Source organism: Odocoileus virginianus, chromosome 16 (assembly GCF_023699985.2).
Source record: "Odocoileus virginianus isolate 20LAN1187 ecotype Illinois chromosome 16, Ovbor_1.2, whole genome shotgun sequence".
Lineage (NCBI taxonomy): Eukaryota > Metazoa > Chordata > Mammalia > Artiodactyla > Cervidae > Odocoileus > Odocoileus virginianus.
The window spans coordinates 36,325,729-36,351,106 of NC_069689.1; the positions used below are offsets into that span (position 1 = coordinate 36,325,729).

General features: G+C 35.4%; 1 long non-coding RNA gene across 4 annotated transcripts in view; it reads left to right on the plus strand.

Annotated features, from left to right (window-relative positions):
- Nucleotides 1–25,378, plus strand: part of LOC139038728 (uncharacterized) — a 526,586-nt gene that overhangs the window by 283,955 nt on the left and 217,253 nt on the right. The window lies entirely within an intron of this gene.

Sequence of the window (25,378 nt, forward strand, 5' to 3'; positions counted from 1 at the left end):
ATTGATTCTGTTTTATGGCTTGACTTTCTAGCCTCAAGGCATGTGGGATCTTAGCTCCCTGACCAGGGATCGAACCCATGTCCCCTGCATTGAAAGACAGAGTCTTAACCACTGTACTATTAGGGAAGTCCCTGATTTCTATTATTTTAAATAAGTTAAGGCCTGCCTGTGGCCCAGGATGTCCCATTTGAGCTTGAGAAGAATGTGTGTTCTGCTACTGTTGGATGAAATACTCTATAGATGTCCACTATATCCAGTCAACTAATGATATTGTATAGCTTAACTATGTCCTTATTGATATTCTGCCTTCTGACTCTGTCCATTTCTGATAGAAGTGTGTTGAAATCTCCAACTCTAATAGAGGATTCATTTGTTTCATTGTAATTTTACTAATTTTTATCTTAATGTTTTCATGCTTTGTTGTTAATTGTGTACACATTAAGTATTATTATGTCTTCTTGGAGAACTGACCCCTTTATCATTATGTAATGCCACTCTTTAGCCCTGATAACTTTCCTTGGTATGAAGCCTGCTCAGTCTAAAATTAATATAACTGTTCCACTGTCTTTTAATTAGTGTTAACATGGTATATCTCTCTTCATATGTTTACTTTTAATCTACTGATGTATTTATAGTTGAAGTGGGTTTCTTGTAGACAACACAAAGTTGGGTCTTGTTTTTAATCCACTCTGACAATCTTTTTTAATTGGTGCATTAAACTGGTGACATTCAAAGGATTTCTATATATTGCAATTAGTATTTCCCATATTTATTTTTATTTGTTGCCTTTCTTCTTTATCTTTTTGCCTTCTACTTTTATTCTGCCTTTGTGGTTGCAATTGAGCATTTTATATGTCTCCGTTTTTCTCTCCTTTCTTAAAATATTAGTTGTTGTACCTCCTAGCCCACTCCCTCTTTTGGTGGTCTTTATAGGATTCATAATGTATATTTGCAATTAATATCACCTACTTTCTAAAAATCATAGCACTTTATGGGTAAGAGCCTTATAATAACAAAAAATTCAAATACCCCCTTCCCAACACTTGTATTACTTTATTCATTTCACATATATATAAGCATGTAGGTATCTATAAGTGTATATATATTCAAATGTAGTATTGCTATTGTATTTTGAACAAATTTTTATCAGTTAGGCCAAGTAAGAATATTAAAAAACAAAAGGTATTTTTAATCTTCATTTATTCTGAGAATTCTCTGATGGTCCAACATTTAGGACTCAGCACTTTTACTGCCAGCACCTGGGTTTGATACCTGGTTGGGGAACTAAGATCTTGTAAGCTGTGCAGCAAGGTCAAAAAAAAAAAAAACCAAAACTTTATTCCATGTTTGATGCTCTTCCTTACTTTACATAGATCAGGTTTCTGACTCATCATTTTCTTTCTCTCTAAAAATTTCTTTACCTGTTTCATACAAGAGAGGTCTACTGATAACAAATTCCTTTTTTATTTTTCTGAGAAAGTCTTTATGCTTCACCTATTCCTTTTGGTTTCACTTATGTCTCAGTATAGCACAGTTTATTCATCCACTCATCTATGGAAGACTGACTGTCTTGATTGCTTTCAAATTTTGGTAATTATGAATAAAGGTGCTGTAAACATCTATGTATAGGTTTTGGAGGCAGAAATAGATTTTCAATTTATTTGGGTAAATACAAAGGAGTACAATTGCTGAGTCATATAGTAAGAAAATGTTGAGTTTTATAATAAATTGCCAATCTGTTTTCCAAAGTAGCAGTATCATTTTCATTCTCATCAGCAATGAATGAGAGTTCTTGTTGCTCACATCCTCACCAGCATATGATGTTGTCGGTGTTCTGGATTTTTGCCATTCTATTAGATGTGTAGTGGTATCTCATTGTTGTTTTAATTTACAATTCCTAATGACATGTAGTGTTGAATACCTCTTCATATGATTTCTTTCCATCCTTATATCTTCTTAGGTGAGGTATATTTTCAAGCTTTTTGCCCATTTTTAAAAATTAGGTTGTTCTTTTTCTTACTGTTGAGTTTTTAGCATTCTTTGTGTATTTTGGATAGCAGTCTTTTATCAGATGTTTCCTTTGCAACTATTTTGTTCCAGTATGTGGTTGTCTTCTCATTTTCTTGATGCAATGCTTTACTTAAAATGCGTATTCTAAAACTTTGTCTAAAGTTATGTAGTAAATATAATTTTCTATGATTTTATTTTGGATAAATAATCATTGCAATCTATAAAGTATGCTCATAAAGTTAGGGAGAAGGCAATGGCACCACACTCCAGTACTCTTGCCTGGAAAATCCCATGGTCGGAGGAGCCTGGTAGGCTGCAGTCCATGAGGTCGTGAAGAGGTGGACACGACCGAGCGTCTTCACTTAACTTTTCACTTTCATGCTTTGGAGAAGGAAATGGCAACCCACTCTGGTGTTCTTGCCTGGAGAACCCCAGGGATGGCGGAGCCTGGTGGGCTGCCGTCTGTGGGGTTGCACAGAGTCGGACACGAGTGAGGCAACGTAGCAGTAGCTTATGCTGCTGCTGCGGCATAAAGTTAGATTTTATTTATTTTATTTTTATGTATTCATGCACCAATTATAATAGGGTAAGTACAACATAAATTATATTTTAAGTGTTTTCTTTAATCCTGAAAATTTAAATATTTCAAGTTCAAGGAGTTAGAATTGCTAAGTATACAAGTTATAGTGGCTATTAAATTAATAATTAAACAGAAATAAACCTCATTTAAATTTATTTACAATAAAAATAAATTATCACTTGAAGTAAGGGGAGAATGCTTTTGGATTATAAATAGATATATATTTCATAACTTTCAAACCTTCTTTTCCACAGACAATTATTTCCACACTCACCAAAACTTATCAGGATTTCCAGTGAATTGTCTTAGATAAGCAGCCGTTTCAGCCTTTATCTTGCTCACCTTCTAAAGGCACCAAGTTTCAGAGAACTAATAAAAGGAAAGATACTAGATGAAGAAAGGAAGAATCCATATTAGATCATCATAACTCACTGAAACTTGATTACATTGACAAAACTACATGACAGAATATTAACCCAATTTGTATATTTAAAACAGCATTGTGAAATGAAAGGGAAACTTTTAGTCAAGGGTTATGCTCAGCATAACGATTAGAAATACAATGTAACCTCCGTGCAATTTCTGGAATAATAAAATTATAGTTGTTCCCATAAGTATTATTGGCATGTCATAAAATGCACATCTTGATATCTCTTGGAAAAGGTGAAAATCCCCTGATAATATGTTAGCAGTGAATAAGTGTAGTCAACCCTTAAGGAATTAAGATAGATGAGAAAAGTATAAGAATAGATCTCTTGAGCCCAACTGAGAAACTAAATTCATTTACTGAGTGCAAGAAGCTTATAGGAATAAGCAAAGCAATCTGAAAAGCAGAATGAAGAATCTGGACACATAAAAGTCAAGATGACACAGAAATTCTCTGAGCTATGAAATAAATTTTCCACACATTCTGTCATTGATGGGCACAAGGGATTCCATTTGAAGAACTGTACTAGCTTGTTTATATTGATAGTGTCAAAGTTAGTTTTCTGTAGGAAGTCTTATCACCAATGATGAGAAAAAAGGTGAATCTGCTTATTAAAAAAATAACTACACTGAGTTTGCACAAAGATAGTCTCCTACATTTTGGGGATATGTAACCATTACAAATGAAATGTATATGTGATATATAAACATACAATCACCACATATTAAGAGCTCACACCTTATGTATACATGTATGCACATACACAATATTACTTCCTACTGTCAGGAAAATGTATTTCTGTTTTCTTCAATAATCTATCATATAAAAATGGTATGCAGTATTGGAATCCAGGACTGAGACTATGGAATCAAATAGATCAGGAGTGTAATGAAAAGCGAAAGAATATTCAAACAGACCATCCAGTGAGTTATTCTCTGCCACTGAGTAAATAAGAGGTAAGCAAAGAGTTTTGTATGTGAGGAAGTTTGTAAGATTGATTTTGCTGTGGAAAAACACCCTATCCTCAGCAATTACTTAGTAATATTCAATATAGTAATGTTCTGAATTTGTTCATCAGACAACTACTTAGAAAGGCAGTTAAGTCCAATGGTAACAGAGCGGTATCCCAAGTTGGAATCCCTTTGCTTGTGAAAATTTTACAAGTCCAGAGATAGTCTTTGAAATGTAATTTACTCATGAATATTGTAAAAGACTGGATTCCTGTGTGACCTAAGTGAAAAATCAAAAGCATCTCACATTGCATAATTCACACGTTCTTTAAAATGTGGATTTAAATTGATGTTTTGTAAATTGACCCATTGAGCTGTATTTTCAATAATAGGAACATTTTTGCGAAGAGAGTTATCACACCTTTTCTTTGTGTCTAAATGTTCATGAAAATTAAAGAAATAATTTAATATGCTAAATATTCTGCTACATAATCTTCATTTTGTTTCCAAACTCTGTAGAATTTTCTAATTATGTGTGAAAAACTCTTGCAGCACTGTAGTGGCCATGTGACTTTTTCTTTTGAATACAGAAAAAGCTCAGTGATAGTTTCTTGACTCAAATAGTATGAAATGCTTTGTAAAGGGCACCTATGACTACAATTTTATTCATAATGATGATGATAATTAATATTAAACTCTGCCTTGTCTTATTTCTAGACTTTATAATATATAAATACTCCTAATAACTTAGATCACTTCAGTTTTCAGAATAGCATCAAGTTTCTAGAACCATTAGCCTCAAGACATTTATGAAAAGTTGAATAATGTGGGATTTGGCTTTAAACCCTCTGGTGCCTGTTTTGTGTCTTAGTTGTGGAGTTCTATATTGTTTTATTTGTTTCCACTTCACCTAAAAGCCAGTCTAGTGATCTAAGAATTGAGAGCCCTTCCTTGTCCTTTTCAGAATATTTTATAAGAATAGAGCCCATTCTTGAACTTCAGTGTAGCTGAAGTCAACGCTTCATGTCTATATTAATACAAATTTGAATCTCTAAATAAGATGCTTTCTTAAATTTTTCATGCCCCCATTTAAGACTCTCCCATCAGGTTCTTTTTCAAATTCTCTCAGGCCAAATGTTTCTGTGTTGTAATAACCCTAGAATGCTATGTTCTTCTTAATGGGCAGATGATCTTGAATGATGCCTGAACTTGTTAGCTCAGAGCTTGACCACCCTAGGCTGTAACTTTAATTTTAGATTTTTTGTACCACCGGATCTGTCCTTTCTTCAACTGTTAAATAGAGAGTTATAACTGATTCTATTCTGAGATAGCTCCTTCAATTCCAAAATAATTGGGGGCTGGATTAAGTTAACTTTTCATTCTTATCCAGATTTCTGTCATAATTCCCGAGTCTCCTACCTAGAGTTTAAAGCTGTCCAGCTAGTTCCTGAGTATAAACTTTGAAGAAGCAGACCATTTGCTAACCAGCATTTCACATCACTGTGGGAAATATCTGCCCTTGAAATGGCTGCCATTTTGCACCAACTATGCTATTAGTCAGCTTTCACAGTCTTAGCTGTCTGGATCTTCTTTGAATGTCTCCTTTCTTCCTCTCAAATCATAATTGGAGGTCTCTCACGGATTGTAGGTGGATTCTTTACCTGCTGAGCCATGGGGGAAACGCCTGAAAGTCTCTCTAGGAACTGCTAGCTACCCTGAGGTTCTAGTTTTTCCACTTTGAAAAGCAGGCATTACAGGCTTCCCTGGTGGCTTAGATGGTAAAGAATCTGCCTGCATGCAGGAGACCCAGGTCCATCCCTGGGTCGAGAAAATCTCCTGGAGAAGAGAATGGCAACCCACTTCAGCATTCTTGCCTGAAGAACATGGACAGAGGAGCCTGGTGGGTTACAAAGAGTCAGACACGACTAAGTGACTAACACTTTCACCTTCAAGTCCTACCTAAATCCAGTAACTCATAGACTCTGCTGTCTTATTGTGAGATTTTACAATGTTTAATACTGTTCTTTCCATTACCTAGAAATATCCATATAGCAAAGGGCTGGAGGCTCTTGCAAAGGTCCTAGATCATAACTGTGAAGCTGTTAGTGTAAACTCGTATCTTTATATAAATCCCGAATCTTCATGCCCTGTTGCCTTGTGTGTGGGAGTGAGTAAGCAATTAGCTGTGAGGAAGAGGATAGGGGATTCCACTTTTTCTACCTCTTCTTCCTGCTTCTTCACTTTCCTCATTAATAATTGATACTTAAATATTAATACTTAATAGCTCAATACTTAAGCTTCCCTGGTAGCTCAGCTGGTAAAGAATCTGCCTGCAATGCAGGAGACCCCTGTTCAATTCCTGGGTCAGAAAGTTACCCTGGAGAAGAGAATAGCAGGAGATAAAGAATCTGCCTGCTGGGTGGGAGACCCAGGTTTGATCCCTGGGTTGGGAAGATCCATTGGAGAAGGAAATGGCAACCCACTTCAGTATTCTTGCCTGGAGAATCCCAAGGACCAAGGAGCCTGGTAGGTTATAGTCCATGGGGTCACAAAGAGTCAGACACAACTAAATGACTAATACTTGCACACTACACTTTTCAGTACTCTTGCCTTGGAAAATCCCCATGGAGAGAGGAGCCTGGCAGGCTACAGTCCATGGAGTCGTAGAGAGTCAGATATAACTGAGTGGCCAAGCGTGCACACACACACTTAGGTATTACTAATTAATACTTAACCTGCTTAATACTGGCACTTAGCTGTTGGACTGAGGAACCTGGAGAAGAATTGTATCTAGCGTGGGAATAGTTGACCATCAGTGATGAGGACTATGGGTGAATTTTCCATGAAAAGCTTCATTGTATCGATCAGGTACAGCAGTCTAATTACTGAAGCAATGAGAGGATGGCAACAGACAGCAACTCCATGCAGCTGCTGGTTTTGAAATATGTGAATATCCTTTTAAGCTTTGTGCTAGCACTCACCAAATCATTTGTCAGCTGATGGGAAGAAAAGAATTGCTGTGAGCTTCTATAACCTCATAACCAAAATAAAACTGAGAGAGCCAAGATCCTTGAGTATAGCTGTGGAAGGATTTTAAAACATTATGGTAACCCCAACACATTAAGACTGAGCTGATTTGTAGTTCCTAGTTCAGTCCAGGAAACCATTTCTTAATGTTCATTTCCTTGGATATTACAAAAAATAATGGGTTCAAGAACAGTAGAGTTACTCTGCTATTAGTGAGGCAAATGGCCAGAGATCCAGTTGAGGCCTATACACAGGGGGGCCTAATACCTTTCCAACCTCATTTATCTTCACAGTAGTCATAACTACAGAATTTAGAGTTGGACACATATAGGTGGCTATAGCTGGGGACTCTTGCTTAATTTAATGGATTGGGTAACTGGTAGGTCCAAAATACACTGGATAATTTGACATTTTTGAGAAACATTGTAATAGGTATATGCATTCAGCTATGTCAGGTTTTTATTGTGCTTACTCCCAACAATAATAGTTTTTGAGAACTAAGAGGAACAGTCACATTAATGAAAGTGACATAGTGATGAAAGTCACTAAATAAATATTAAGTTGTATTCTGTGTTATTTTTAGAAAGACTTACGTGAAAGAGTCCTAAATAAGACTACTTGTCTTCATCTCAACATGCAGCCATAAAACATGCTCTCTGATCATCTAGAAAGTCATCCAAGCATCAGTTATTTCAGTGGTTGTTACAAAGTTCCATCTGGTGAAACAGCAGCCCCAGATAAACAGATGTTTTGAGATTTTCATCAGGGAATAATGGCCTTAATACACACTTCACGGCTGCTGGGCAAGAAGCAAGTTCATCGTAGGCTGGATCCTCTCATGTCCATCTGCTGGGCTGGCTGGTTGCCTGCTCAGGAGTTGGTCAAATATTTGCCATGTGGCAGAGTTTTCAACTTTGGATCGTTTACATGGGTAGTCTGAATTTGAGTGAAAGTGTACATCATCCAAATATGGGGCCATCTTTGGTCATGTGATTTTTTTCTTTCTTTATTCAAACGGCTGTATTTTTCATTATGCATGTTTTTGTTATGCAATCTCTAAAAATATTGTTAATAAATTAAGAATAGATAGCCTATTTATTTGGAGGTTATTACTTTCAATTAGAAAAACATTCTCAGAAACTATGTCTATGAAATTGATCAGCCTCCCAACAAGCAGTTCATAGAGCGATAACTTCTGTTCCAGGTATTATTAATTCAATATTACTAAAAATCTTTAACATGTTAATTTAATAGGAAATAATACCTCTGAAGTGCCAAGAAAGACATCATTGAAAAGCTCATGATTTGCCTCATGGTTTATAACCTTGGGAAGTACCCTAAGACTTTCATAATGAATCTAATTATTTAAGACACAGTTTGACGAGGCTTGATTATTTGGTTTCCATTCCAAGATAGATTACTAACAAATAGGAAGGACAGAAAGGAGATAGAGCAGAAGGAAGGCTATTTGTTCTTTAGTGTTTAGCACAGAAGCTGTGGTTAGGACACCAATGGAGACTGGAAATAGATGGACCAGCCAAGTGTCTTCCTAGACCTATAAAATATCATTGCTGCTGGGTGGTGGTCTACACAGCTATATTATGCTTCTGATCATCTGATGAACATATCAATATTTGGTAGCCTTTCTTCTCAGATTTATGTGGACATAGCTAAAATTTTGAAAATAATTACAAAGCATAAATGGGAAAGAAAAAAAAATTGGAATTCAAGAACCAAGGCTTTATTCTAACAATGGAAGTACAAACTATAGTTGTGATGATTTTAAACTAAACTTTAACATGTTACAATGTAGTTTTAGTTATTCAAAATTCTTAGTGGATAACATATTCTTTTAAATTTTGTTTTTTGGTGATGGCTTTCTAGTTGGAAACTCTCATGTTTTAAATGTTACAAAATTTTATTAGTCTAATTTAACCTTAATAAGAGTAATAAGGTGAAGATAATAAAAGCATTGTTTAATTTTGCAGGGGATTATTGTGCCTTTAGGCTCTCAGTTTAAACATCAATTCTCATTATGGTGTTCTAGTTAGACAAGGTCTATGTGGTTCATGTCAGCCTGAACTAAACCTTTTATGTTCCATATTATTGCTAGATTTTAAATGTGCTTTGAGAAATACTTTTTCTTTCTTTGAAGACTTTTGATGAAATGGTTTGATATTCTGTTTGGTTGAATTCTGATTTAGTTAGGTATCACTGAATTTTTCACAAAAATGTTTTTTGAAAGTCTTCAATTTACAGAGAAAAAGAACTTTTTAAAAACCTTTCAAAAGATTTTTAAAATACTATAGTGATCTTAAATAAATGTTAATGTCCAAAACAGAAAATTATCAAGAGGATAGGCTTGAAGGACTGTATTAGGCTTAGTCTAATAGAAAAATAAACAATTTAATATAGTAATAATTGAGATTGAGTTGTTGAGGAAAACTATTTATTTAGAGTTGTTGTAATAGTGCTTTTCTTAGAATTTTATATTAAGGCAGGATTATTAGGTATTTTAATAATGATGGTCTATGTTTAACAAGATATTTGATAATTCCTTGTGACATTTGCTGAGAAAATTGTTAGTAAAAAGGAATATCATATACATTTAAAATTTTTACCTGCACATAAAGATACTTTTCTATATAAGAAACTACTGAAATTCTGTGTGAGTTTTATATAAGAAACTACTGAAATGAAAGTACATGCTGTGACATACGCAGAATGAATATTTAGTCCTTGATGGGCCATTAGATCTTAACATCCATGGAGACTCAAGTCAATGTATGGCAAAACCAATACAATATTTTACAGTAAAATAAATTAAAAATAATATATATAGCAGAAGAATTTTCATGAGTAAAAGCAACAGTGGGGCTCTTAAAAGTGAATAAATTATATAAGTTCATGAAACAAATTACACAGATGAAAAAGTTTGTATTTGAATTACTTTATATTCAATCTTCCCTTCTAATGGTAGAAACAATCCACCTTAGAATAATGAATATTCTTTTTTAAGCAATAAATTCCCAATCCCCACTGTATCAATAATTCCAACTCCCATTATGAATCTACCTGTTCTACAAATTATGAATCATGCCTCTGACCATTGCTTGTTCCTTAGTAGATATATAAAAATCCATTTTCATTGTTCTTTCTAAAAATAACTTAGTATTTAAACTCTACTTTTGTGTAACTCCCTCAATATTTTTTTCACTCACCTAAAATTTCTAGTTCTAGTCTCAATTATTTTTCATGAATGTGATTATTATCCTCTCACTTGCATTTCTATATAGTAATTTCCTTCTCCCCATCTCACTTTGGTTGCTAAGTTCAGACCTGGATGCAGGTTTCCATTGGTGATAAAAGGTCATTTTATTATTTACTTGGACTGCCAGATATTATTTTGCTGTGTATGTAGGCAGTAAGCTTGAAATTTGCGTAGACAGCTTTTTCTCAGACAAATGATAGGAAGTGAAGAAGGAAAGGGTCATTATTTACATTTTTGTTTTTAGTAGAAGGTCATTAAAGACAAAGAACCTGATAAATGAATGGATGTAACTTCCTGAAGTTTGAATTAATTAAAAAATGTATTTATTAATTTTTTTGGAGGGTAATTACTTTACAATATTGTGGTGGTTTTTGCCATACATCTATGTGAATCATCCATGGGTGTACATGTGTCCCACCATCCTGAACCCCACTTCCACCTCCCTCCCTACCCCATCCCTCTGGGCTATCCCAGAGCACCAGCTTTGGGTGCTTTGATTCATGTATTGAATTTGTACTGGTTATCTATTTTACATATGATAGTATACATGTTTCAATGCTATTCTCTCATATTGTCCCACCCTCACCTTCTCCCACAGAGACCAAATGTCTGTTCTTCACATCTGTGTCTCTTTTGCTATCTTGCATATAGGATCACTGTTACCATCTTTCTAAATCCCATATATATGCATTAATATACTGTATTGTGTTTCTCTTTCTGACTTACTTCACTCTGTATAATAGGCTCCAGTTTCATCCACCTCATTAGAACTGACTCAAATATGTTCTTTTTATAGCTGAGTAATATTCCATTGTGTATATGTACCACAAAACTTCCTTATCCATTCATCTGCTGATGGACATCTAGGTTGCTTCCATGTCCTGGCTATTGTAAACAGTGCTGCAATGAACATGGGGGTACACGTGTCTCTTTCAGTTCTTGTTTCCTCGGTGTGTATGCCCAGCAGTGGGATTGCTGGGTCATATGGCAGTTCTATTTCCAGGTTTTTAAGGAATCGCCACACTGTTCTCCATAGCAGCTGTACTAGTTTGCATTCCCACCAACAGTGTAAGAGGGTTCCCTTTTCTCCACATCCTCTCCAGCATTTATTGTTTGTAGACTTTTTGGTGGCTGCCATTCTGATGAATTCATTTTTAAATACAACATTTTCTGAGACATTCTTTGAATAAAATGAGAGGAAAAAACAAACCTCAAAGATCCTGCAGAGAAAGGAAGTGAAGTGAAGTCGCTCAGTAATGTCTGACTCTTTGTGACCCCATGGACAGTAGCCTGCACCAGGCTCCTCCGTCCATGGGATTTTCTAGGCAAGAATACTGGAGTGGGTTGCCATTTCCTTCTCCAGCAGAGAAAGGAAAATCACATATAAAAAGAATAGAGCCCAGCCCTCAGGACTTTTGTCCCAGCAATTTGGAATCAGAGTCAACCACTGACAGGTTGGTGATAGCCACTGAGCATAGAGGAAGTTCTGCCTCACACCCAGGGATAACTCTAACTTCTCCATCTCCAACCCCACAAACCCCAAGAACCTTTGGTATGCTGCCTACAGGAGACTCAAGGCAAAAGACACACAGAGACTGAAGCTGATTGGACGGAAAATAATAGTTCTTGCAAAGGGAAATGACAGGAAAATGATGGTAAGCAATATTCACCACTGACAAAGTGGACTTTAAAGTAAAGCCTCGAAGAGAGAAAGAAAAAAGGCATTATATGAAGACAGAGGGATCAATACAAGAAGAGTATATTATACTCATTGGCATATACCCACTCAATACAGTAGCACTTAAATATATAAAGGAAATACTAACAGATTTTTAATTGCAGTCATGAAATTAAAAGATGCTTGCTCCTTGGAAGAAAAGCTTTGATCAACCTAGACAGTATATTAAAAAGCAGAAATATTGCTTTGCTGACGAAGGTCTGTCTAGCCAAAACTATGGTTTTTCCAGTAGGCGTGTATGAATGTGAGAGTTGGACCATAAAGAGGGCTGAGCATTGAGGAATTGATGCTTTTGAACTGTGGCGTTGGGGAGTTCTTGAGATTCCTTGGGAGCGCTCTTGAGAGTCCCTTGGGCTGCAAGGAGATCAAACCAGTCCATCCTAATGGAAATTAATCCTGAGTATTCATTGGAAGGACTGATGCTGAAGCTCCAAATCCTTGGCCCCCTGATGTGAAGAACTGACTCTTTGGAAAAGACCCTGATGCTGAGAAAGATTGAAGACAGGAGGAGAAGGGGACGACATAGGATGAGATGGCTGGATGGCATCACCAACTCAATAGACATGAGTTTGAAAAAGCTGCTGGGTTTGGTGATGGACAGGGAAGCCTGGTGTGTTGCAGTGCATGGGGTTGCAAAGAGTAGGACACTACTGAGCGACTGACTGAACTGAACAGACTTAAGAGAATTTGACAATAATACAACACCTCACCTACATCAATAGATAGATTGGACAGAAAATTGATAAGGTAACAATGATCTTCAATAGACCAGTTATACTTAATAGATACCGACAGGACAATATATTTAAGAACAAGAGAATATACATTCTTTTCCAAGTGCACATGGAATGTTCTCTGGGAGAGATAATGTGCTAGGCCAAAAAACAAATCTCAAGAAGTTTGAGAGGATAGAAATTATATCAAAGATTTTTTTTTCCAGTCACAATGGTATCAGGCTAAAAATCAACTAGAGAAAGAAAAATGGGGGGGGGGGATAGTATATAGAGACCAATGATATTCTACTAAAAAGCAAGGGGTCAATGAAGAAATCAAAAGGAAAAAATCAGAAAATATCTCACGATAAAAGAAAGTAAAATTCAACATTCTAAAACTTGCGGGGTATAGCAGAAGCAGTTCAAAGACAGTTTATAGCAATATAAGCCTTCCACAAGAAATAAGAAAATTCTCAAATAACTTAACCTGCCACCTAAAAGTATTAGAAAAGCAAGAACAAATAGAGCCCAAAGTCGGCAAAACAAAGGAAATACTAAGATCAGAGAGGAAATAGGGATAAAAATTAATAGAAAACATCAATGAAATCAGGAACTAGTTTTTTAAAAAGATAAATCAAATTGATAAACCTTAGCTAGGCTCATCAAGAACAACAACAACAAAAGGCTAAAATAAACAAAATAAATAATGAAAGAAGAGAAATAACTACTGATATTACAAAGATACAAAAAAGTCGTAAAAATTATACAACTACTTGTGAACAAATTGGACAACCTAGAAGAAATAGATAAAGTTCTAGAAACATGGCTATTTGGACAGCTGTACATGCACATGTTCATGTTTAATCTTGTCCAACTCTTCTTGACCCCATGGACTGTAGCCTGCCAGACTCCTCTGTCCATGGGATTTTTCAAGCAAGATTACTGGAATGGATTGCCATTTCCTCTTCCAGGAGATCTTCCTGACCCAGGCATCGAACCCACATCTCCTGTGTCTCCTGCATTTGCAGGCAGATTCTTTACCAACTGTGCCACCATATAACCTCTGTTATTTGAGTAACATCGGATTGACCAATCAATGACACTTGTTGAATAAAACATCTGTAGGCGAGTAATAGCTAATGCGGTTTGTGGCAAAAAGACAGAGAGGTATGTTTTGAGAAGTTACTGCAGTCCCACGGTCTACAGGTCAGATGTATTTTTATGTGATGACTAAGTATGGACCAAGTAAACAGAAAAGCCAACCTGGGGTCATTTACAATTACTTTCCAAAATGGTAAGAAAGAAGGGCAATGAAACCATGAACGGGAAAGGCTGGAAGCTCTGTGATGATTGTGTTGACAAGATGCATTTTGCCTGCATCAAGAAAGTTGTAGCGAGAGACTTTTAGTTACATGCTCATTGAAAAAGCCATATAAACCCCACAAAAGCAAAAGTCAGCTTTAAACATTTACCATGGACAAAATAAGTGAAAACCAAATTGCTTTACATTACATGTATTTTCTGTCCTAATGAATCTCTCCCTTCTACCTCCCAGGATCTGTCCCAACCATCCAGGGAACATGTATTAATGGCTTACTAGGTAGGACAGGTGATGTCTACAGGAGTGAATGCTAGGAAATAATGAATCCATAGGCAACAACTTCTCTTCTGGGCATTCTTTCAAGTGTTCTATATTCACTGAATTATTTGATCCAGACACCCATCTAGTAAGAGGAAATATTGTACCAAGGTCATAGATTTAGTAAATGTCAGAACTGACCTTCCTTCCTGGGTGATCTGGTTCAAGGCAATGCTCTTAAGCCGCCTGCTAAATTCTCTCTCTCTTGTGATGCACACCTCAACTTCAGTCCTAGTGGAGGCAGGCCAGTCTGTGCTACGTTCCTTCTGCAAACTTCCTACCTGGGGCATGTCAGAACAGGTACAGAAAACCTTTAACTTTAAATGAGAATTCAGAATTTTGAATATTGCATGGAATTATGAATCATATTTATGTGAGGTTGCTTTTATCACTCGAAGTCACTGAAGGACTTTTTACTGACCAAGAGTGACAAGAAATGTTAATGTACCTGTGTACAGTCTCACCCAAATGGCAGGCAATAGGTCACTTTACAAAGTGGTTTTGAATGCATGGAACAATGGAAATTGGGATATGCAATTCTATATATGTAAGTATAAATACACTAGCATCATATTATATAAAAAACTGAGAAAATACAATAAAGCCTTCATGATTATTTTTTGGGTGCTAAAATGAGGGGTAGCTTCCCTTTTTTTCTTCATATAACCTTTACTCAAAATGTAATAATTGCTAAAGCATAAAAGTTACTATATATTATGCTGTTGGCTTACATGTAGCAAAAAATTGTATAAAAGAATATAAATCATGAATTATAATAATGATGGGTGAAAGAACATACCATGAAAATACTGAAAAAACATGGGAATGATGGATTATGTTCCTTGTATTACACAGGATCTATTATTGTGTCTATAAGATAAAACATTTTCAATATTTTATCATCACTAATAGTTCCACCTGGCACATTTATAAATGCCACATATATAGCACCTGTGCAAAACATATATAAAACACATATAAAAACATAATAAATGTCATGTGTGCATGCATGCTAAGTTGCTTCAGTTGTGTACAACTCTGTGCGACCCTCTGGACTGTGGCCCACCAGGCTCATCTGTCCATGTCTTTCTCCATAATGAATGTCAATATAATATAAATATTAACATAGTATTTATGAAATGTATATATGTTCATATATAACACAATGCATATTAATGTATCATAAATGTTAATTTACATACACACATACATTTCATCTTTACTACAGCTTTTTTTTATTATAATTTGTGAAGGTTTATAGAGTATATTTCAGCTCACCTCTAGAAAAACCTATATGAATTTATAGTATATGTATTAATCTCATCTTTCCTACCTAAATTTACAAACACTCCTTGTTTTTTCACCATTTTCATTTATTAACTTAGTTATCACAAATGTAATTTATAAATATATCAAACATAATGGGAATTTAATCAATAAAGAGTTGTCTATAACACAGATAATCTACATATGCATATTTTTGCTGATATCTAGTAGGATTCTATAATAATGAGAATAGTATTAGTCTGTGGGTCAGGAATCCTGAATTCTTTTTTTTTTTTTCATTTATTTTTATTAGCTGGAGGCTAATTACTTTACAATATTGTAGTGGGTTTTGTCATACATTGACATGAATCAGCCATGGATTTACATGTATATGTTGCATAATGTCTTTAGGGCTTTGTCTTCATTTGTAAAATTAGGCAGATAGCCAGGGAGTCTCCAAATTATTATTTATTCTTACAAGTAAGGGTACTGAAACTAAGTGGTACATGATTCAATGGATGGAGAAAAGCGATACAGCCTAGTTTCTTTAACTTATATTCCAAAATGCCCTTGAAAAAGTGAGGAAAAGTTAATATATTGTTGATAAGAAAGTAAAATAGAAAAGAGATTACCTTCTAATATTGATCAGAAGAAGAAGTAGTTTATTAATATCAAAGTAGATTTAGGCACAAAAAAGGTTGCTAGGGATATTAATAGAGTGATCATATTGTTCAAGAAGTGCATATGTTCTCAGTCACTAAGTTGTGTCTGACTCTTTACCACCCCAGGGACTATAGCCCACCAGGTTCCTCTGTTCACGGGATTCTCCAGACAAGAACACTCGAGTGGGTTGCCATGCTCTCCTTCAGGGTATCTTCTTGAGCCAGGCATTGGACTTGGCGTGTCTTATGTCCTTCACTGGTATATGGATTCTTTACCACTAGTGCCACCTGGGAAGAGCATCAAGTAAATAAAGCAAAAATTGATACAACTGCAAATGGAAACACAAAACTACAATTATTATCATGTAACTCACCATATAAATAAGGTGAGAACAAAACAAAATACATGATCATTCCAGTAGATGCAGAAAAAGCATTTAGGAAGAATTCAAAATCTATTCCCAGTAATATCTTTCAGCAAATTCAGAACAGAATGGATTTTCCTCAGTTTGAGCAGGGACAGCTACAAAAACACTTTATAATTAATATCATATTCACATGCTAAAATATTGACTGTTTTAAACCTAAAAATAGAAATAGGAGTAGAATAATTGTTCTGTTTACTTCTGTTCAACTTTCAACTATTAATAGAAGATCTTGCCAGTGTAATTAAGTAACAAAAATAAATAAATTCATCCGTATTTGACACCAAGAACTAAATCTCTACTTGTAGAACAGTTGATCATCTATGCAGAAAATCTTAAAGAGTGTACAAAGAAAAGCTACTAGAAATAAATAACATTAGCAGGGTCTCAACATATAATATTAAGACGGAAAAATCAATTTTATCTCTGTTTACTAGGAACAAGGCCTTGCTAGCTTAGCTGGTAAAGAATCTGCCTGCAATGCAGGAATGCAGGAGACTCCAGTTCGATCCCTGGGTCAGGAAAATCCCCTGGAGAAGGAATAGGCTATGCACTTCAGTTTTATTGGGCTTCCCTGGTGGCTCAGAAGGTAAATAATTTGTCTATGGTGCAGGAGACCTGGGTTCTATCCCTGGGTTGGGAAGATCCCCTGGAGAAGGAATGGATACCCACTCCAGTATTCTTGCCTGGAGAATTCCATGGATGGAGGAGCCTGGAAAGCTACAGTCCATGGGGTCGCAAAGAGCCAGAAATAGAAATGGAAATTACCACTTACATCACCATCAGAAATACGACATTTGGGATAAATTTAAGGAAAAATGTTCAAAATTGCAAAGTGAAACCTGCAAAATATGTTAAAAGAAGCCAAATATATAAATAAGTGGGGGAAAGAGAAATGCAAAATGTTAAAAAACAATATTCAACTGAGTAAACCTTTAAAATCTTATTGGCTTCATTCAACAGGTTGTGAATTGAGCAGCATCCAATCTAGCACATGGAAAGGTGCTCTGAGGTGCTTTATGAAATGAAATGGAAAGGAGTGGGATCAAAGAACTTACTATAGGCAAAAAAGTCTATTGGTTATGACAAAGTCACTTTCTTTTCAGAGGATGACAGGGATTTATCAGGCAGATTATCTAATTAGTGCTGACTAGGTGATTCCCAATTGCCTGGTTTAAGGTTCCATTTCTGGAAGATCTGAAACTGTAAGTCTTAGTTTGGTTATGTGGGGTTTAGCCAGAGTGACTCCATTTGTTATTTGCTGTCTTGTTTTTTAGTAAATGTATCCAAAAACTAAATACTATTAAGATAGCACTTCTCCTTTATGCAATTCCAATCAAAATTCCAGGAGATTTTGTTATTTATTATTTTGTTTTTATTTTTTTAGGATTAGAGATTGACAAGTTGATAATAAGATTTATGTGAAAATTCAAAGGATCCAGATTAGCCAAAAAGAGTTTTGAAAAGTAAGGATAAAGTTGAAGGACTTTAACTATCTATTTTAAAGCGTCAGTAGTTAAGTCATTGTGATACTGGCATAGATAGACAAAATCACTATAAAGAAGCAGATTGTTCAAAAATAGATCCTTACATATATGTTTAATAGATTTTTGACAAAAGTCAAAGGTAATTCAATGGAGAAAGAACAGTGTTTCTTTTTTTTTTAGATGACGCTGGAACAATTGGGCTTCCATATGCAAAACAATAAACCTTAATATATTTTATACTGAAAGATTAACTCAAAATACATTGTACAAATAAATGTTAAACTATAAAACTCAAGGAAACAACATTTGAGAAAAAATTAGTAATCTCAAGTATTTTTTAAATTTCATTCAAATTCAAAATGTTCACTCTGCAAAACACTGTTAATAGAATATGCAAACAAAGAACAAAATGATAAAAAGTGCTTGCAAATAATATGTCTAATAAAGAGCTTGTATCCAGAACATAGAAGGACTTGAATAGGTTCTTTCACAAAAAACGTATACACCAGTGGTAGGAATGTAAAATGGCAAAACCACCTTAGACATACTTTTAGAGTTTTCTGAGAAATCCAACAATTTTCTCTCCAAGGTATTTACCAAGGGAAACATAATCATATGTTCATACAAATACTTGTACATAAATATCAAAACAGCTTTATCTGTAATAACCTCAAATTGGAAACAACCTAAATATCCATCAAGTGAATGGATATACAAATTCTAGTGTAGAAAGAAAACAGAATAATATGCAACAAAAATAATCAACTATTGAAGCATGCAATAATATATATGTGTCTAAACATGATTATGATAAATGAAAAGAGCAAGATATAAAGCCCCATCGCAAATATTATATTCTAAATGATTAGTTTTAAATAAAGTTCTAAAATATTCAAACCTTATGTATCATAACAGAGAGGAAATAGATCAATTGTTGTCCAAAGATTGAGTGAAGACTAGTTGGGCTGGAAAGACAAAAAGGCTTACAAAGAGGCATGAGGGAATTTGGCGGTGGGTGAGGGGAAGATGAGGAACATACAAATTACTGGCATTATGGTCATGATTTTGTGGAAGTTTATTTCAAATATCAGATTGTACACTTTAAAGATGTGTAGTTCAATATATACGAATTACACCTCAAGATGATAAAGAATATGCCTGAAATGCGGGAGACCAGGGTTTGATCATCATGAGAAACGCTGGGTTGGATGAAACACAAGCTGGGATCAAGATTGCTGGGAGAAATATCAATACCCTCAGATATGTAGATGACACCACCCTCATTGCAGAAAGTGAAGAACTAAAGTGCCTCTTAATGAAAGTGAAAGAGGAGAGTGAAAAAGTTCACTTAGAGCTCAACATTCAGAAAACAAAGATCATGGCATCTGGTCCCATAACTTCATGGCAAATAGATAGAGAAATAGTGGAAACAGTGGCAGACTTTATTTTGGGGGGCTCCAAAATCTCTTCAGACGGTGACTTCAGCCATGAAATTAAAAGGTGCTCACTCCTTGGAAGAAAAGTTATGACCAACCTAGACTGCATATTAAAAAGCAGAGACATTACTTTGCCAACAAAGGTTCATCTAATCAAGGCTATGGTTTTTCCAGTGGTCATGTATGGATGTGAGAGTTGGACTATAAAGAAACTGAGTGCTGAAGAATTGTTGCTTTTGAACTGTGATGTTGGAGAAGACTCTTGAGCATCCCTTGGACTGCAAGGAGATCCAACCAGTCCATTCTAAAGGAGATGAGTCCTGAGTGTTCATTGGAAGGACTGATGTTGAAGCTGAAACTCCAATACTTTGGCCACCTGGTGCGAAGAGTTAACTCATTGGAAAAGACCCTGATGCTGGGAAAGATTGAAGGCGGGAGGAGAAGGATATGATAGAGGATGAGGTGGTTGGATGGCATCACTGACTCAATGGACATGAGTTTGCTTAAACTCTGGGAGTTGGTGATGGACAGGGAGGCCTGGTGTGCTGCGGTTCATGGGATCGTGAAGAGTCGGACACAACTGAGTGACTGAACTGATCTGAGGTTTTGATCCCTGGGTTGAGAAGATCTCCTGGAGAAGGAAATGTCTACCACTCTAATACTATTGCCTGGAGAATTCATGGACAGAGGAGCCTGGTGGGCTACAGTCCATACGGTTGCAAAGAATCAGACATGACTGAATGACTCACACAACATGAGTAGTTCAACTCAAATATCAAGAAAGTATAATATACATTATCAAACATTAAAACTCTTTTCTACAAGTTCAAAGTTTTTAAACATCCTAGTACAGGCATGAGACAGTAGAATAGAATAGTCCAGACAAAACTGAAATACACTTATCATATTATAATGGTTACACTGTAAATCATAGTTGAGAGAATTGTCTAATTGATAACAGTCTACCCTTAAGAAATAAATTAGAATCTCATCTCATTTCATTAAAAAGCAATTTGAAATAGATTTAAAGGTTAACTCTAAGTCAATAAAGTTAATAAATAAGTTTATTAAACATAAGTAAAAACATTCTGAAAAATTTGAGGTTAATATTTATCTCTTTAAAAATAGATGAATATTTATATAAGCTCAGTAGAGAAGAAAAAAAAATGAGACATCAGTGGCAGAAATAGTGAAGAAAGCGATTACTAACTCTGAATATATAAAAAATGAAAATTCATAAAATGTTTATGAATAAAATCATAGTAAGCATTATTAAAATGTTAACAGTAAATGAAAGAAGTAATTTGCAAGTTCTTATTAGGAATACATTTAACACTCTTAGAATGTAAAGAGGTCTAACACTTCAAGTGAAAGTCACTCAGTTGTGTCCAACTCTTTGCAACCCTATGGACTATACAATCCATAGAATTCTCCAGGCCAGAGTACTGGAGTGGCTAGCTGTTCCCTTCTCCAGGGATCTTCCAGACCCAGGGATTAACCCAGGTCTCCCACATTGCAAGTGGATTGTTTACCAGCTGAGTTACCAGGGAAGCCCTTTAACACTTCAACAGCAATTACAAAGGCAACTCTCTTATTTGAAAGCAGGAAAAGAACAGATATAGGCAGTTTAAAAAGATAAAAAAAGATGTAGAGATGAGTAGCATGTGAAAATGTCATGTTTCAAAGTGTTGACAATCACTATAGCCTAGAATTCTATTAATAGTAGAGTGTTTGTCTTGGACCTTATGACTGAATCCTGATGATTAGCTCAATAATCCCTAAGCTAAATGTGGATGTGGGAGGCACCCAGAGGCCTAAATAATTCCAACAGGGGTAGACTTTCTTTTTCTGGGTTTGGAAAATTTTCTATCCCAGCTGTCAACATTTAAGTGACTAGTTTTTCTTTTGATGTGGACATAGCTTTGCCATCTCAGGAAGATATCTGATACCCACCTTCATCAGTGATATCTGTATCAGTCCAATCAGCTCCTTTCTCAGAGATGGACATTTTTCTTCTTTTAACATTTTAAGGAACAGAATATTTACATTTACCCATGACCAAGTAAACTGTGTTCTTCAGTGTTTTGTTTTGTTTTTTTTCCTCCCCTGAAACCTTTGCTGTGGCCAAAATATATAGTTTCATCTTAAAAAAAAAAAAAAGACATTGTAGAATGATGTTCATTATTCCTTACTTGTCATCTCCCTAGAAAAATGTTCTCTCTCTGCTTTTGAAAGCTGAAATTGCATAGATCCTCCTGTTGTTTGTAGATTAGCTGTAATTTATTCAGTGCCCAAAGGGTAACATAAGAGGATTAGCCAGGGTAGAGCAGAAACAGGGACAGTCCTTCAGGCTTTGTTGTGTTACAGTCATGCAGATGAAACCAAAACTGGGCCAGAGTGTCACCTCTTTTTGAGATTAACTACCTAACAAGATTCCAACTTACTCCTCCCACTATCTTATTTATGTGATTTTCTGAAATTCAAAATCACTATGAGACATGACTGCCGGCTTAATTGAAAGCTGACTACTTCCTATCAGCATTATTTTTCTAAATGCTTTGTCTAAATATGTTTCTTACCATGGTAACTATTCCAATAAAATGTTGAACAGAGCTGTGCCTTGTAATTCTGATAACAGTAATGCCTATTTATTAATTTTTAAAATTTAAAATAAATTCATTTATTTTAATTGAAATATAATTGTTTAAAACGTGTTGGTTTGTGGCATGTGTCAAAATTATTTATTGCTTTTTAAAAATATTCAGAATATTTTAAAATATTTTCAATATTTAAAACTGTGAATATTCAAAAACTGTACTTCAAGAGAGTTAGTGTTTCCTTTGTTCCCACTGGCTATGTTTCTCCCTAATCAAGAACAAGCATTCTGTAAAAATGTGTTCAATGATTAAGTGGTTAAATGAATGATGGACTGATTTCCACAGACTATGCAATTAAAAATACTGTATTTCAATTTTTTTCCCCCCCACAATTTCACTTATCTAACATAAGAATTATTTTTAATCAGTATTGTTCAGACAGCAATCATGATTTAAAAGCCTTGGTTCTGAGAGAGTCAATCCCTAGGTAGGTTGTTAAGAAGTCCAGAGTCCCCAAATAGGAGAAATCGATCCAGAGTCCCTAAAGGAGGAGAAAGGAGTCTGGAGTTCTCAAGGGGGAGAAAAGGACAAACTTTTTTTTGTTTAAGCTCTGAGCTGATGATGGCCCAACAAAACGACTCATCTTGCTCAAGGATATGCTTTTCTTTAAACTCTGTACCAATGATAATGTAACAACAACCTATCCTGCTTGAGGACAGGTTTCTCCTTCTTGAGAACCTCTGACTAATCCTGTCTTCTTAAAATATATATTGTGGAAGTGAGTCTAGTAAGCCCTTTCTATTGTTAGTTCTAATCTTGTTAATTTAAGATGTGTGTTATGGGAGTGAGTCTGGTAAAAGTATACAAGGCCTTGCTAAGACTAGAGAGTGGGGGAGCTCTCTGTCCCCCTTCTGATGTCTATGTTAGAAACTTTCTCTGTCCCTTTTTATACTTTAAGAAAAATCTGCTACGTAAAACCTCTTGAGTGATCAAGCCTGGGCCTTTGACCTGAAGCTAAATCTTTGGAGACTACAAATCCAACATAAGCTATCAGTTCCTGTGCATATTTGTTAAGAGCTGTTCATTTGTTCATCACTAGAATAGAATGAGTACAATTATATTTACTATGCCAATTAAAGGTAGGTGAAAGTATCAAATCCCTTGGAGAAAGTGAAAGAAATTTCAGAGCCACTCAAAGTTCCTGTCTAATTTGTGCATAGCATAAGTCAGGCATTAGTGTGTCACACATCAGTTCATAAAACTTTGTGCAAATTTTACACTCTCACTAGTGTAAATAGTGTAAATATTACCACTACTATTAAACATAGTTTTGGAAGTGTTGGCCACAGCAATCAGAGCAGAAAAAGAAATAAAAGGAATCCAGGTAGGAAAACAAGAAGTAAAACTCTCACTGTTTGCAGACGACATGATCCTCTACATAGAAAACTCTAAAGACTCTACCAGAAAATTACTAGAGCTAATTAATGAATATAGCAATGTTGCAGGATATAAAATAAACACAGAGAAATCCCTTGCATTCCTATATACTAACAATGAGAAAACAGAAAAAGAAATTAAGGAAACAATATCATTCACCATTGCAACAAAAAAAATAAAATACTTAGGAGTATATCTACCTAAAGAAATGAAAGACCTATATATAGAAAACTATAAAACACTGATGAAAGAAATCAAAGAGGACACAAATAGATGGAGAAATGTACCCTGTTCATGGATTGGAAGAATCAATACTGGGAAAATGACTATACTACCCAAAGCAATCTATAGATTCAGTGCAATCCCTATCAAGCTACCAATGGTATTTTTCAAAGAACAAGAACAAATAATTTCACAATTTGTATGGAAATACAAAAAAGCTCGAATAGCCAAAACAATCTTGAGAAAGAAGAATGGAACTGAAGGAATCAACCTGCCTGACTTCAGACTATACTACAAAGCCACAGTCATCAAGACAGTATGGTACTGGCACAAAGACAGAAATATAGATCAATGGAACAGAATAGAAAGCCCAGAGGTAAATCCACGTACCTATAGATGCCTTATCTTCGACAAAGGAGGCAAGGATATACAATGGAAAAAAGACAACCTCTTTAACAAGTGGTGCTGGGAAAATTGGTCAACCACTTGTAAAAGAATGAAACTAGAATACTTTCTAACACCATACACAAAAATAAACTCAAAATGGATTAAAGATCTAAATGTAAGACCAGAAACTATAAAACTCCTAGAGGAGAACATAGGCAAAACATTCTCCGACATAAATCACAGCAGGATCCTCTATGACCCACCTCCCAGAATATTGGAAATAAAAGCAAAAATAAACAAATGGGACCTAGTGAAATTTAAAAGCTTTTGCACAACAAAGGAAACTATACGCAAGGTGGAAAGACAGCCTTGAGAATGGGAGAAAATAATAGCAAATGAAGCAACAGACAAAGGATTAATCTCAAAAATATACAAGCAGCTCCTGCAGCTCAATTGCAGAAAAATAAATGACCCAGTCAAAAAGTGGGAAAAAGACCTAAACAGACACTTCTCCAAAGAAGACATCCAGATGGCTAACAAACACATGAAAAGATGCTCAGCATCACTCATTGTAAGAGAAATGCAAATCAAAACCACAATGAGGTACCATTACACGCCAGTCAGGATGGCTGCTATCCAAAAGTCTACAAGCAATAAATGCTGGAGAGGGTGTGGAGAAAAGGGAACCCTCTTACACTTTGGTAGGGTGCAAACTAGTACAACCACTATGGAGAACAATGTGGAGATTCCTTAAAAAACTGGAAATAGAACTGCCATATGACCCAGCAATCCCACTCGTGGGCATACACACCAAGGAAACCAGATCTGAAAGAGACACATGCACCCCAATGTTCATCGCAGCACTGTTTATAATAGCCAGGACATGGAAGCAACCTAGATGCCCATCAGCAGACAGATGGATAAGGAAGCTATGGTACATATACACCATGGAATATTACTCAGCCATTAAAAAGAATTCATTTGAATCAGTTCTAATGAGATGGATGAAACTGGAGCCCATTATACAGAATGGAGTAAGCCAGAAAGATAAAGACCAATACAGTATACTAACGCATATATATGGAATTTAAAAAGATGGTAATG